The 12615-nt window shown below is 43.5% G+C and overlaps 1 long non-coding RNA gene across 40 annotated transcripts in view; it reads left to right on the top strand.

Annotated features, from left to right (window-relative positions):
- LOC103790844 (trinucleotide repeat containing adaptor 6B) overlaps positions 1-12615 on the top strand; it is a 275430-nt gene that overhangs the window by 233638 nt on the left and 29177 nt on the right. For all 40 annotated transcript variants that reach the window (XR_008474080.2, XR_013521083.1, XR_013521104.1 and 37 more), the window contains one exon: positions 917-1042. This is a non-coding gene — a long non-coding RNA (trinucleotide repeat containing adaptor 6B). The remainder of the gene's footprint in view (positions 1-916; positions 1043-12615) is intronic.

Consider the following 12615-nt stretch of genomic DNA (forward strand, 5'->3'; position numbering starts at 1 on the left):
GTTTTGGGGAAGACTTCCTTGACGAGGATGACCTCCAGGCTAGACCTGGAAGAGGTCAAGTGAAGATGGTATCAGAAAGAACCTCAGGCAGAGAGAGCGCAGTGTTGTGTTATCAAATACAGTTTCTTTGCTGAAGGACTTTTCTCAGCTAGAAACGAGTCAGAAAGGAAGGGCCACCATATAACCTAAATCTCTTAGTTATTTCATTGGAATAGTATAGAAGTGCTCCAGTGAGTTGGGTCTCCAGAAATGAGGGAGTTCAGCTAATTTTTTAACTAGACTGACATTCATGGGTTTGAATGAGAAGTTACAGGTGAGTAATGTTTATTTTGGTGTCCCTGTAATGATTTTTACTTTCTCCCTTTCTTTTTTCTCTCAATGTGTGATTGAGTCACATTTCCTCATCTAGCAAAGAAGGGATTGAGCAGATCCAGGACAAGGAAGGGTGCTAGGCTCACTCTTGGACGGCAGAGAAATCATATCACAGTGTTTTATAAATACAACTGTTAACTATTCATAAGCCTGCATTTTTACTCAGGTGCCTTTCAAGACGGAGCTCAGATTATAAAGCTTGAGAATAAATTTGGGAAACACAGTTGCAAAGACAAGTACTTGAAATAAATGCTATGTTGTCTATATCTTTCATTCAGAAAAAAGAATGTAGGACTCTTCCTAATATTTGACTAAATTGAAGCCTTTCCGTTCATAGAGTTCGTCAAACCTTACAGGTGCCCATGATTCAATTTGAGTAATTGCCCTAAGCCTTCTAAGATAAGGAACTTCTCAGTTATGAAATTCTGTTATTCTGTGGAACACAGCCTGTGATTCTTCTGAGGGATCTAAAAGACCAGAACTGTTTCTTACTTGCATTTTCTTAGGTTAACAGAAAGCCTTACTGCTACTCTTCTGTTTACAGGGCGGTAGTCATGGTTTGTTTGGAAACAGCACAGCACAATCGAGGGGTCTGCACACACCAGTGCAGCCACTAAATTCTTCTCCCAGTCTCCGGGCGCAAGTGCCTCCCCAGTTTATTTCCCCCCAGGTAAGCAATTTTATGTTTCTGTGATTCAGAATTAAAAACCATTTCAGGTAGTTATTGGTTGTTAACTGATTTTTGTGGATGTAAAAAGAATAATAATTACTAGCATAAAATATGAAAAAGCCATCTTTTCTTGACCTTTTGGCTAAGATCAAGTAGAGTAAAATATGAAATATCTAGCTGCCAAAGATCAAGACTTTGAGAAGAAAATGTCAAATCTCATTTTTATTGTATCATGCATACCAACAAAGTAGATATTTTTGTGTGAAAAACTTACGAGTCTGTTCCTTTTAGATCTATTTTTCTAACTATATTAATTATTTTGTAATTGAATATAATTAAAACTATAAGTTCTGATGTGTCAACATTCAGAGGCTGGTTGCCCTCAAGGATTCACCCACAGATAAACAAGAGAATTTGGCCTGGCACAGTGGCTTATACCTGTAATCTTGACACTTTGGGAGGCCAAGGCAGGCAGATCACTTGAGGCCACGAGTTCGAGACCAGCATAGCCAACATGATGAAACCCCGTTTCTGCCAAAAAAACAAAAATTAGCCAGGTATAAAGAACAAAACAAAAATGAGCTGGGCGTGGTGGCCACGCCTGTAATTCCAGCTACTCGGAAGACTGAAGCAGTAGAATCATGTACCTGGGAGGCAGAGGTTGCAGTGAGCCAAGATGCACTGCACTCCAGCCTAGGTTATAGAGCAAGACTCCATTTCTTTTTAAAAATTTTTTACTTACTTTTTTTTCTTCCTTTTACTTCCCTTTGGTTGTTTGAGCAAGACTCCATTTCAAAAAAAATCGAGAATTGCCAGATTCTGCATTATTCTGAAAAATTTTGAGGAGCTATATGCCAGCATTGCAAGTAGGTGCTCTAGGGGGAGTTCCAGAACTAATGAAGTAGCAGAGACTCCTGGACTAAACTCTTATTCATAGAGCAGCTCTGTGTGAAATAGAGTCCACTGGGTACCATGGGAACCAGTTAGGTCTGTCCCGTAGTAGGAGATGTGCAAAGAGATGGTCTTTGCTTTTGGGGGTAAAGGGGAGAGATTTGTGTTAGTCTACCACACACTTTCCCCGTTCCTCTTTGTGAGAAAGCAGGCATGAGGTTAGAGTAATAGCTGGTAAGCTCATGTGAGGATTTGCTATATGGCCCTAGTCCCTTCTTAGACTGTTATTTTAATAAACAAAGCTCTGGGTCTGTTTCAACTTGTAAAAGAAGATGGGAGGCCGGGCGCGGTGGCTCAAGCCTGTAATCCCAGCACTTTGGGAGGCCGAGGTGGGTGGATCACAAGGTCAACAGATCGAGACCATCCTGGTCAACATGGTGAAACCCTGTCTCTACTAAAAATACAAAAAATTAGCTGGCCATGGTGGCACGTGCCTGTAATCCCAGCTACTCAGGAGGCTGAGGCAGGAGAATTGCCTGAATCCAGGAGGCAGAGGTTGCAGTGAGCCGAGATCGCGCCATTGCACTCCAGCCTGGGTAACAAGAGCGAAACTCCGTCTCAAAAAAAAAAAAGAAGAAGTTGGGAATGCTGATTAGATCCAACTAGCAGGTTGTAAAGGTTCAGTTTCTGTTACTTGTTTTTGTATTTTTATTTTTTGGAGATACTCTATCACCCAGGCTGGAGTATGGTGGTGTGATTCATAGCTTGTGGCAACCTCGAACTCTTGGGGTCAAGCAGTTCTCCCACCTCAGCCTCCAAGTATCTGGGACTACAGATGCACACCACCAATCTCAGCTAGTTTTAAATGTTTTTTAGTAGAAGTGGAGTCTTGCTCTGTTGCCCAGGCTGGCCTCAATCTCCTGGGCTCCAGCAGTCCTCCTACCTCAGCCTCCCAAAGCACTGGGATGACAGGCATGAACCATCAGGCCCAGCCTCTTTTGTTTTTTTGAAATGCCCTTTAAGACCAGGGCTTAAACTATTTATTTAAAATGATAATCTATAGATTTCAGATTCTAGTTTTAATATTCTGATTCTATGTCTTTCTTAGTGGGGGAGGTCAGGTTCATCCATACCCTTCCCTTACCTCCCCATCACTGCCACCAACTGCCTCGCCAAGGTCTTGCCTGGGAGTCTGGGACTGTGTCCCCTTGGCACCTTTCTTCCTCCTCTTTCTGTCTTTTTAAGTTCCAGTCATCCTTCAAGCCTCAGGTAGTGGTATGTCCTTTCGACAGAGCCATTTCTGACTTCCCCAGCACTCTACAATGGCAGTGTCTTCTGAAGCTTTGGAGCATACACACACTTTACAGTATTGCTGGGTATCAGGCTGACAGTCATCCATGGATATCAAATGTCTGTTGCATATCAGATAATGTCTTCATCATGCACAGATGGAGAAAATGCCATCTCTCTCTCTCTGCAGCCTCTTGGAGTTGGTGGCAGGGGGTGGGTTGAGGTGGGGAGGAGGTGATAGCAGAATAGCCAGCAGATAGTGTGAGAAATGTATAGAAATGTTTGACAGAGTTTGGGGAATCTGCTGAGCCTTCACACTACCAGTGACGTTTGAGTCTTGAAGAATGAATCAGAATTTTCTGAGCACACCAGATTAAAAGTGCCTTCTAAGCAGCAGGAGCCTCATGTGCAAGGGGCAATAATACCTAAAAGAACATAGCATTTTGAGGAAAGGCAACTGATTTGAATAATTAGTTAGAGCTTTTTGAAACATACACTGTCTTAGAATAGAAAAGAAAGGAACTAGCAAGAAGTTTGGGACCAAATTTGGAAAAGGTGCTTGTTTTGTTTAGGATTTGGGACTTTGCCCTAGAGGCCAATCCTTGTCAACATGGTTTACAACCATTATTTGGGCTGCTACTTAAAGACACAGTCTCCAGGTCTCCTCCAGTCTCCTGTGACAGGTAGCGTTGGGGCTTAGTCTCCTGCATGTGATCTTTATGTGCACTTAAAGTTTGGCCACTGCTGTAGACAATATACTGTTAAAGATTTTTCAGCTGAGTGGCTCATGCCTGCAATAGCCCTTTGGGAGGCTGAGACATGCAGATCCCTTGAACCCAGGAGTTTGAGATTAGCCTGAACCAAATAGTAAGACCCCATCTCTACAAAATTTTGTTTAATTTTTTTTTTTTTTTCCGAGGCAGAGTCTTGCTGTGTCTTCCAGGCTGGAATGCAATGGCACGATCTCAGCTCACTGCAACCTCCACCTCCCCAGGTTCAAGCAATTCTCGTGCCTCAGTCTCCCGAGTAGCTGGGATTAAAGGTGCACACCACCACACCCAGCTGATTTATGTATTTTTAGTAGAGATGGAGTTTCACCATGTTGGCCAGCATGGTCTGGAACTCCTGACCTAAGTGATCTGTCTGCCTCAGCCTCCCAAAGTGCTGGGATTACAGGCATGAGCCACTGTACCTGGCCTATAAAAATTTTTTTTATTTATTCAGGCATGGTGGTGTGCACCATAAGTCCCAGCTACTCAGAAGGCTGAGGTGGGAGGATAGACTGAGTCTGGGAGGCAAGGCTGCAGTGAACCATGATCAAGCCACTGCACTCTAGCCTAGGCAACAGAGCAAGACCCTGTCTCAAAAAAGAAAGAAAGAAAGAAACACTGGCAGTAATATAGAAGACCTGTCTGAATGACAGGAGTACTAGAGCAAAGGAGAGCAGCTGCAAAGCCAGTACAGAGTCCAGGTAAGGCGGTGACAGTGAAAATTAACCCTTTCGTGGAAGTCACCTCTGATATTTTTGTTGCATAATACGATGAACTGTTCTCCAGTCTCTTCTTACTCCGTGTATCAGCAGCATATGACAGTTTCCCTCCTTTCTGAAACACTTCATGCATTTGGCTTTTGGACACATACTACACTGGTTCTTCATCTGCCTCTCCTTCTCCATCTCCTTTACAAGCTCCTCCTCACGTTTCCAGTACTTAATCAGGAGAATGCCCCAGATCTTAATCTTTGAACCTCTCCTCACCATCTGTAGTCACTGCCATGTGATCTTACCCAGTGAAATGCCTTTAAGCACTAAATTCCAAAATTATGTCGTCCACCCACATCTTTTTCCCTCAACTCCACAGACTACTGGACATCTCTCCTAGGGTGCCTTACAGGTTAACATGTTCAAAACACAGCTTCTGATCTCACCCCACACTGCCCTCAAAAACATCCCCACACTCCCAGTAAATGGCACTCTCATTCTATAGGAGTTCAGGCCAAAGACCTTAAAGCTAGTCGTGACTCCTCTCACTGACCACGTTCATTCCATCAGTAAAACCTCCCTTCAAACCGCTATTCAAAATCGGACTCTTTTTCACCACCTCCCACAGCACAGGCCCTGGCCAAGCCACCACCGATTCTGTCCAGGTTATTGCAGTGACTTCCTGCCTTTTCCCCACCCTGCTTCATTCAACACTTGCCTGTCTGAAGTCTGAGTCAGACTGATTCTCTGACACTGCACTGTCTAATGTGAAAGCCACATCAGTCCCTGAGATGTGGCTACTGCGCTGCAAGAACTGAATTTTACATTTTATTTTAATTAATTTAAGTAGCCACATCTTGTTCGTAGTCACTGCGTAGACAGCACAGATTTTGAACATTCAGTGTTGCAGGAAGTTCTGCCCAGCGCTGTTCTAAAACAAAAGGCAGATTGTGTTACTGATTTACCGGGAATCCCCTTGTGGCTGGTTCTCTCACTGAGAAAGCAAAGCAGAGACAAAGTCTTGAACTGTAGGCTTTGAGGTTCTTGGTGATTCCCACCTCCCCACAAGTACAGGCCGCTCTCTCATGCCTGCATACTGCCCCAGCCAACTGGCCCCAACACACCAAGCATACTCTTAGAATGCTCTTTTCCCAGATGGCAGCCTGCCTCGATCTTAGTTCCTTCAGCTCTCTGCTTCACTGCCACCTTCCCTAGAAGCTTTCTCAGGGCAGCTGCTTACACTGTGCTGCCTGCCCTGCCACGCTTGCTCCTTGTCTTTCTCCCTCTCTAGCCTGTCCCTAGGAGTGTAATAAGCTTCACAGCGGCAGGGTCTGGGCCTGCTTTGTTCACAGCTGGAGCCTGAGCATCAATAGCTGTGCAGGGCATGTATTTTGAGCTCAGTGAATATATACCAGGTCATGTGAGGATGTATATCAGGATGATTTCAAAAGTGGAATTGTTTGAAAGTGTAGTGAACTTTCTGTAAAAGGCTTGGGTGCTGCAGATCACTTTATGACCAAAGTTTCTGCTCCACCCGAAAAAGAAAAGTACTTGTGTTCCCTCCATTTTTAATTTTGTTTTATTTATGTAATGTATACTGGGAACAGAATGTTAAATAATGGATTATTCCATCTTTTCTTGACATTTCTTCTATATTTTTATAAAATTAAGCAGTTAGGTAACTCAAAGAAAAGGCCAGGTATGGCAGTTTACTTCTATAATCCCAGCACTTTGGGAGACCAAGGTGGGTAGATTGTGTGAGCCCCAGAGTTCAAGACCAGCCTGGGCAACACGGCAAAAACTGTTTAGTATTTATAACAAAAATACTAAAAGTTAGCTGGATGTGGTGGCATGTGGCTGTAGTCCCAGCTACTTGGGAGGCTGAGGTGAGAGGATGACCCGAGCCCAGAAGGTTGAGGCTGCAGTGAGCCATGATCACATCACTGCACTCCAGCCTGGGCAATAGTGATATCCTGTCTCGAAGACCAAAAAAAAAAAAAAAGATAACCACACAAAGTTTGGATAGTGGATAAACAGATTCTTTAAAAAACCTCCAGCTCAGATAGAATGATAGAAATTACTTTTACATAATCCCCTATTCAGACACTGTTCATATACAGGCATGCTTCTCACATTATTGCACTCAGGGTCACTATAAAGTGATGTCGACATTGTGTCCTTGAACTTTCTCCTGTTGCTATGTAGCATTCATGGTGATCATAATGATGTTTCATCAGGTAGATTTACCTTGATTTACTTATGATTCCCTCCCCCATTGTTGAGTATTGTTTCTAATCTTTCCCTGTTAAAAGAAAATAGTGCTGCAGAGAAATCCTTATACATAAATCTTTGCCCACATTTTTTCTAAATTTAGTTGCCCAGAATGAAATTTCTGGGTCAAAGCACATGAATATTTTAAAGGGTTTTGATTAAATGTCAGCTTTTATATTCATTTTGACCACAGTATAGGGACAATCAACAGTTAATGTAAACATAGAAAGAAGGCACTGAGGCTCACGCCTGTAATCCCAGCACTTTGGGAGGCCAAGGCAGGTGGATCACCTGAGGTCAGGAGTTCGGTATCAGCCTGGCCAACATGGTGAAACACTGTCACTACTAGAAATACAAAAATTAGCCAGGCATGGTGACACATGCCTGTAGTCCCAGCTACTCCAGAGGCTGAGGCAGGAGAATTGCTTGAGCCTGGGTGGTGAAGGTTGCAGTGAGCCTAGATGGCGCCACTGCACTCCAGCCTAGGCAACAGAGTGAGACTCCATCTCAAAAGAAAAAAAGAGAGAGAGAGAAGACACTGAAACTTATCTCTAAGCTTTTTTACAAATGTCCTAGGCCTTGGGTTTCTGCCATGCCTTTTTCCTCTAGTTACTCAAATACAGTATTGAGAAAATAACGTATTCCAGCAAGCTTTGTCCTGACTTTAAATTGCTGTCATGTTGCACCTGCAATGCTTTGTTACATGCCAGATTGATTGCAACAAGAGCTTCACCTTCTCCAGCCCAGCTGGAGATTGAAGGGCTTTGAAGCCAGAATAATTAACACCTTGCAATGGAGAATATGCAGACCTGCACCACCGTGATTCCTCTGCAGCCCACGTGTCAACAGCCCTTTGCCTGGAGCCTAGTGGTGCTTTCTCCCTGGTCCTTCTGTATTCTTTGGAGAGGGACAGTACATTTGCAAAGAAAGAAATGGAGCAAGGCTGGGATAGAAATTTCTCAAAAATTAAACTTTTATTGTCTCTAAAATTGTCAGTTTATGGAATATACAAGCTAGTGGCTTCTGAATATAAGATCACTTTCCTGTGCTTTTCTTTATATTCTTTCTGTATGTGTCTCTCTGTCTTTAAACAATATGTTGTTTTCATTGTGTCTTTTTTGCACTTTAATGAAACCATATAGAATAGAGCCTCCTTTTGTTGTTTTATTACAAATTACATGTATTATTTCAAATATATTCCCATGTGGATTTTGGTAGTTATGGTTCATATGGTATTCCATTATATGACTATACCATAATTTATTTACCTATTCTACTACCAGTTCTACTGTTCGTAGACATTTGGGTTGCTTCTAGATTTTTGCTGTAATTTTTTTTTTTTTTGAGACAGAGTCTCACTCTGTTGCCCAGGCTGGAATGTAGTGGCGTAATCTCGGCTCACTGCAACCTCTGCCCCCCACCCTCACTCCCAGGTTCAAGCAGTTCTCCTGCCTCAGCCTCAGAGTAGCTGGGACTACAGGCGCCTGCCACCATGCCTGGCTAATTTTCATATTTTTAGTGGAGACAGGGTTTCACCACGTTGGCCAGGCTGGTCTTGAACTCCTGGCCTCACGTGATCTGCCTGCCTTGGCCTCCCAGAATGCTGGGGTTACAGGCTTGAGCCACTGCACCTAGCCTGCTATAATATTCTTATGTTTGTCTCCCAGGGTGAGTTTCTCAATGGTACTGCTGGGTCATGGGCAGGTTTTATTTTGGTGGTTTCTTTCTTTTTTGTTTTTTTTTTTTTTGAGAGGCAGTCTCACTCCGTTGCCCAGGCTGGAGTGCAGTGGCACAATCTAGGCTCACTGCAACTCCGCCTCCCGGGTTCAAGCATTTCTCCTGTCTCAGCCTCCTGAGTAGCTGGGATTACAGGTGCGCAACACCACGCCTGGCTAATTTTTTACTTTTAAATTAAGAGACAGGGTTTTGGGCCAGGCACGGTGGTTCACACCTGTAATCCCAGCATTTTGGGAGGCCGAGGTGGGTGGATCACGCGGTCAAGAGATCGAGACCATCCTGGTCAACATGATGAAACCCCGCCTCTACTAAAAATACAAAAAATTAGCTGGGCACAGTGGCGCATGCCTGTAATCCCAGCTACTCAGGAGGCTGAGGCAGGAGAATTGCCTGAACCCAGGAGGCGGAGGTTGCGGTGAGCCGAGACCCTGCCATTGCACTCCAGCCTCTGTAACAAGAGCAAAACTTCGTCTAAAAAAGAAAAAAGAGATGAGGTTTTGCCACGTTGGTCAGGCCGCTCTCAAACTCCTGACCTAGTGATCCGCCCACCTCAGCCTCCCAAAGTGCTGGGATTATAGGCGTGAGCCACCGTATCCAGCCTACTTTGGTGGTTTCCTTAGCTAATTTTGAGTAGTAGGAATGTCTAAAGTTGAAGCGGGGAAAATAATGGGCTCTTGTCCTGTTACTGTCTCTCCCACACTTGATCCTTGTCTGCTCTGCCCCTAGGAGTATAATAAGCTTCACAGCAGCAGGGTCTGGGCCTGCTCTGTTCACTGCTGGAGCCTGAGCATCAATAGCTGTGAAGGGCATGAATTTGAGCTCAGTGAATATATATTGAGTCATGGAAAGATGCATATCAGAATGATTTCAAAAGTGGAATTTTTGGGAGAATGCAGTTAACTTTATGTGAGAGACTTGCGTGCTGCAAGTCTCTTTATGACCAAAGTGTCTGCTCTACCTGAAGGAAAAAAAAAAAGCTGGGCACAGTGGCTCACAGTTGTACTCCCAGCACTTTGGGAGGCTGAGACAGGCACTGGAGCCCAGGAGTTTGAGACAAGCCTGGGCAAAATGGCAAAACCCGAGCTCTACAAAATACACACAAACATGCGCACGCATGGTAGTGCATGCCTGTGGTAAAACCCCATCTCTACAAAACACACACACACACACACACACACACACACACACACACAAGCCAGGCATGGTGGTGCATGCCTGTAGTTCCAGTTATTCAGGAGGCTGAGGTGGGAAAATCACCTAAACCCAGGAAGTCAAGACTGCAGTGAGCTGTGATTGCGCCACTGCACTCCAGTCTAGACAACAGAGTAAGACCCTGTCTTAAAAAATAAAATAAATAAATAAGTAAAACAACTGTAGCTCAGTTCTGGAGGGTTTCAGTCTGAAGTCACCACAGTCTGCTTCTGTCATCATCCAGTGTTCTCCCCTGTGTGTCTGTATCTTCACATGGCATTTTCTTCTCTGTCTTCATATGAGGACACCAGTGAATGGACTAGGGCCCACCCTAATGCAATGTGACTTTGTCTTAAACTTGAGTGCACCTGCAAAGACCCTATTCCCAATGAGACCACATTCTGAGGTTCCCAGTGGGCATGAATTTATGGAGAACACTATGTAGCCAAATACAGTTGCTAACTCAAATGAATTTAGGAATCACACCGAAGATGGTACATAGGATTTTATGGGTCATTGAGGCGTAATAGGGTAAGATTCCTGTTGGAACATGGTTTTGATAGCACAGCATGTATTGTACTCACCCTCCTTGCCCCCAGACTCAATTTATAGTGAGTTCAAAATTATTATATCAGAGATAGGAAGTTCAGTCACACTGGTGACATTTTGTGTGAATTCAAAGCAGAGGATGAAGAGGAGTTGTTATTTGGGGGAAATGGTTGAGGATGTGTTCCTTATGCTTGCCCTAAAACTGGTGGAGAGGCAGCATGCCCTGTAGTGGTGTGCTTACTTGGTGTTCACGTCTGCCTTGAGTACGTCTGTTAAAGTAGAAAGTTAAACAGATTTTTAAATTCGTTGGTAATGCTCAGCATCTCTTAGAGGATAGAGAGGAAGCAGCTGGGGGAACTATTACTTGAAATTAGAGTACTTTCCAAAATGATAGAATTGATGGGTAGAGTGAAAGTGACAGATATTGGTAAGCCAAATACAGGAAACCTGAACTTGGTCAAATGTTTATAGACTACAAGAGTGTCAAAGAAAAGATAGGCCAGGTGTGGTGGTTCACGCCTGTAATCCGACACTTTGGGAGGCGGAGGTCAGCAGATCACCAGTCAGGAGTTCAAGACCAGCCTGACCAACATAGTCAAACCCCATCTCTACTAAAAATACAAAAAAAAAATTAGCCGGGGAGGTGGCAGGCACCTGTAATACCAGTTACTCAGGAGGCTGAAGCAGGAGAATCACTTGAGCCCAGGTGGTGGGGGTTAGAGTCAGCCAAGACTACGCCACTGCACTCCAGTCTGGGCAACAGAGCAAGACTTCATTTCCCAAAAAAAAAGAAAAGATAGGCATGTATTCTTGACAATGTAGCAGAGATGGTGGCTCAAAAGTATTAGGAAACTGAGGAATTTCATTCTGACCATGCTGCCAAAGAATGATAAAATGAGAAGATCCAATGGGGATGGGGAAGCTTTCTGATAAACTTAGTTTATAATGGGACATTTTCAGAAAATGGATAGTAAGGGTATAAAAGCAAGGATGAATAAAACACAGAGTAAGCTGAGACTTACAAAAAGTAGGTAGATTAAAAGAACCTTTAGAGTTTGATTTGGTGCAGTTTGGTGACTAGAAAGGAATCATTGCCTTGGACTAGTTGTATAATGCCCAGGGATTACAGAGTGGAGGTAAAATTTTTGTTTTACCTTTTGTCTTTTCTGTTAAGAAGAAGGATGTTCAAACCAAAGGGCTAAGACAGATCCTAGAGCAGAGAAAGAATTCGTGAAAAGAATTGCAGAGCCCTGTCCACAGTTTTTGAGAAATTATGGGAGTATTCAAGGGGAGTTTAATAATGACACGCATCTTTCCTGCCTGCATTCTGAATGTTTAAGGCAAAAGAGGAAAACATATTGGGGTCACCATATCCCATTTACTACCAATAAAGCAGATACTGGAGAACATGTGCACTTCCTAATATTGAATTCTAGCCTTAACCAGGAGTCACTGGAATGGGGCAGTCCTCTCTCCAGGCTTGCTTCCAAGAAGGGGAAAGAGGCCTTGAGTGCTGTGTTAAAATAAACGTGGATGTCCTCTGTGTGGAGCCTCAGATCAGAAATGGGAAAGAAGCTATAAGCAAGCAAGAAGAAAGGGGAATTTTTTTTTTTTTTAATGGTGTTTCACTGTGGCTTCCAGGCTGGAGTGCAGTGGCACGATCTCTGCTTGCTGTAACCTCCACCACCTGGGTTCAGGTGATTCTTGTGCCTCAGCTTTCTGAGTGGCTGGAATTACAGGCACTTGCCACCATGCCCAGCCTGGGGAAATTTTTAAAATGATTTCTGAAAGGATAAATAAGGAAAAAGTAGCTAAAAGACTGATGAACTTGGTCCTAATTCCAGGAAAGAATCTAGATTATCAGTAAGATTGCTTTTGATAATCTAGATTATCAAAAGTACATGACAGTAATTAATTATCATAGTTTGCTAACAAGTTTTCATTCACTCCTTTCATTGACTGGTAAAAATACTGGCATAGAAGAATGATATAGTTGTTGTATCTCTAACAGGCCGTTTGACAAGCTGTCTGTTTTGGACGAGATGGAAATATATTGGCTAAACATGAAAGCAGTTGGGTGGATTAGTAAATGATTGACAATTCCCAAGCTGATCATTTCATATTGGAAGGAAGCTTTAGTAGCATATGACTAGATTATCCTCAG

Source organism: Callithrix jacchus, chromosome 1, assembly GCF_049354715.1.
Source record: "Callithrix jacchus isolate 240 chromosome 1, calJac240_pri, whole genome shotgun sequence".
Taxonomy (NCBI): domain Eukaryota; kingdom Metazoa; phylum Chordata; class Mammalia; order Primates; family Cebidae; genus Callithrix; species Callithrix jacchus.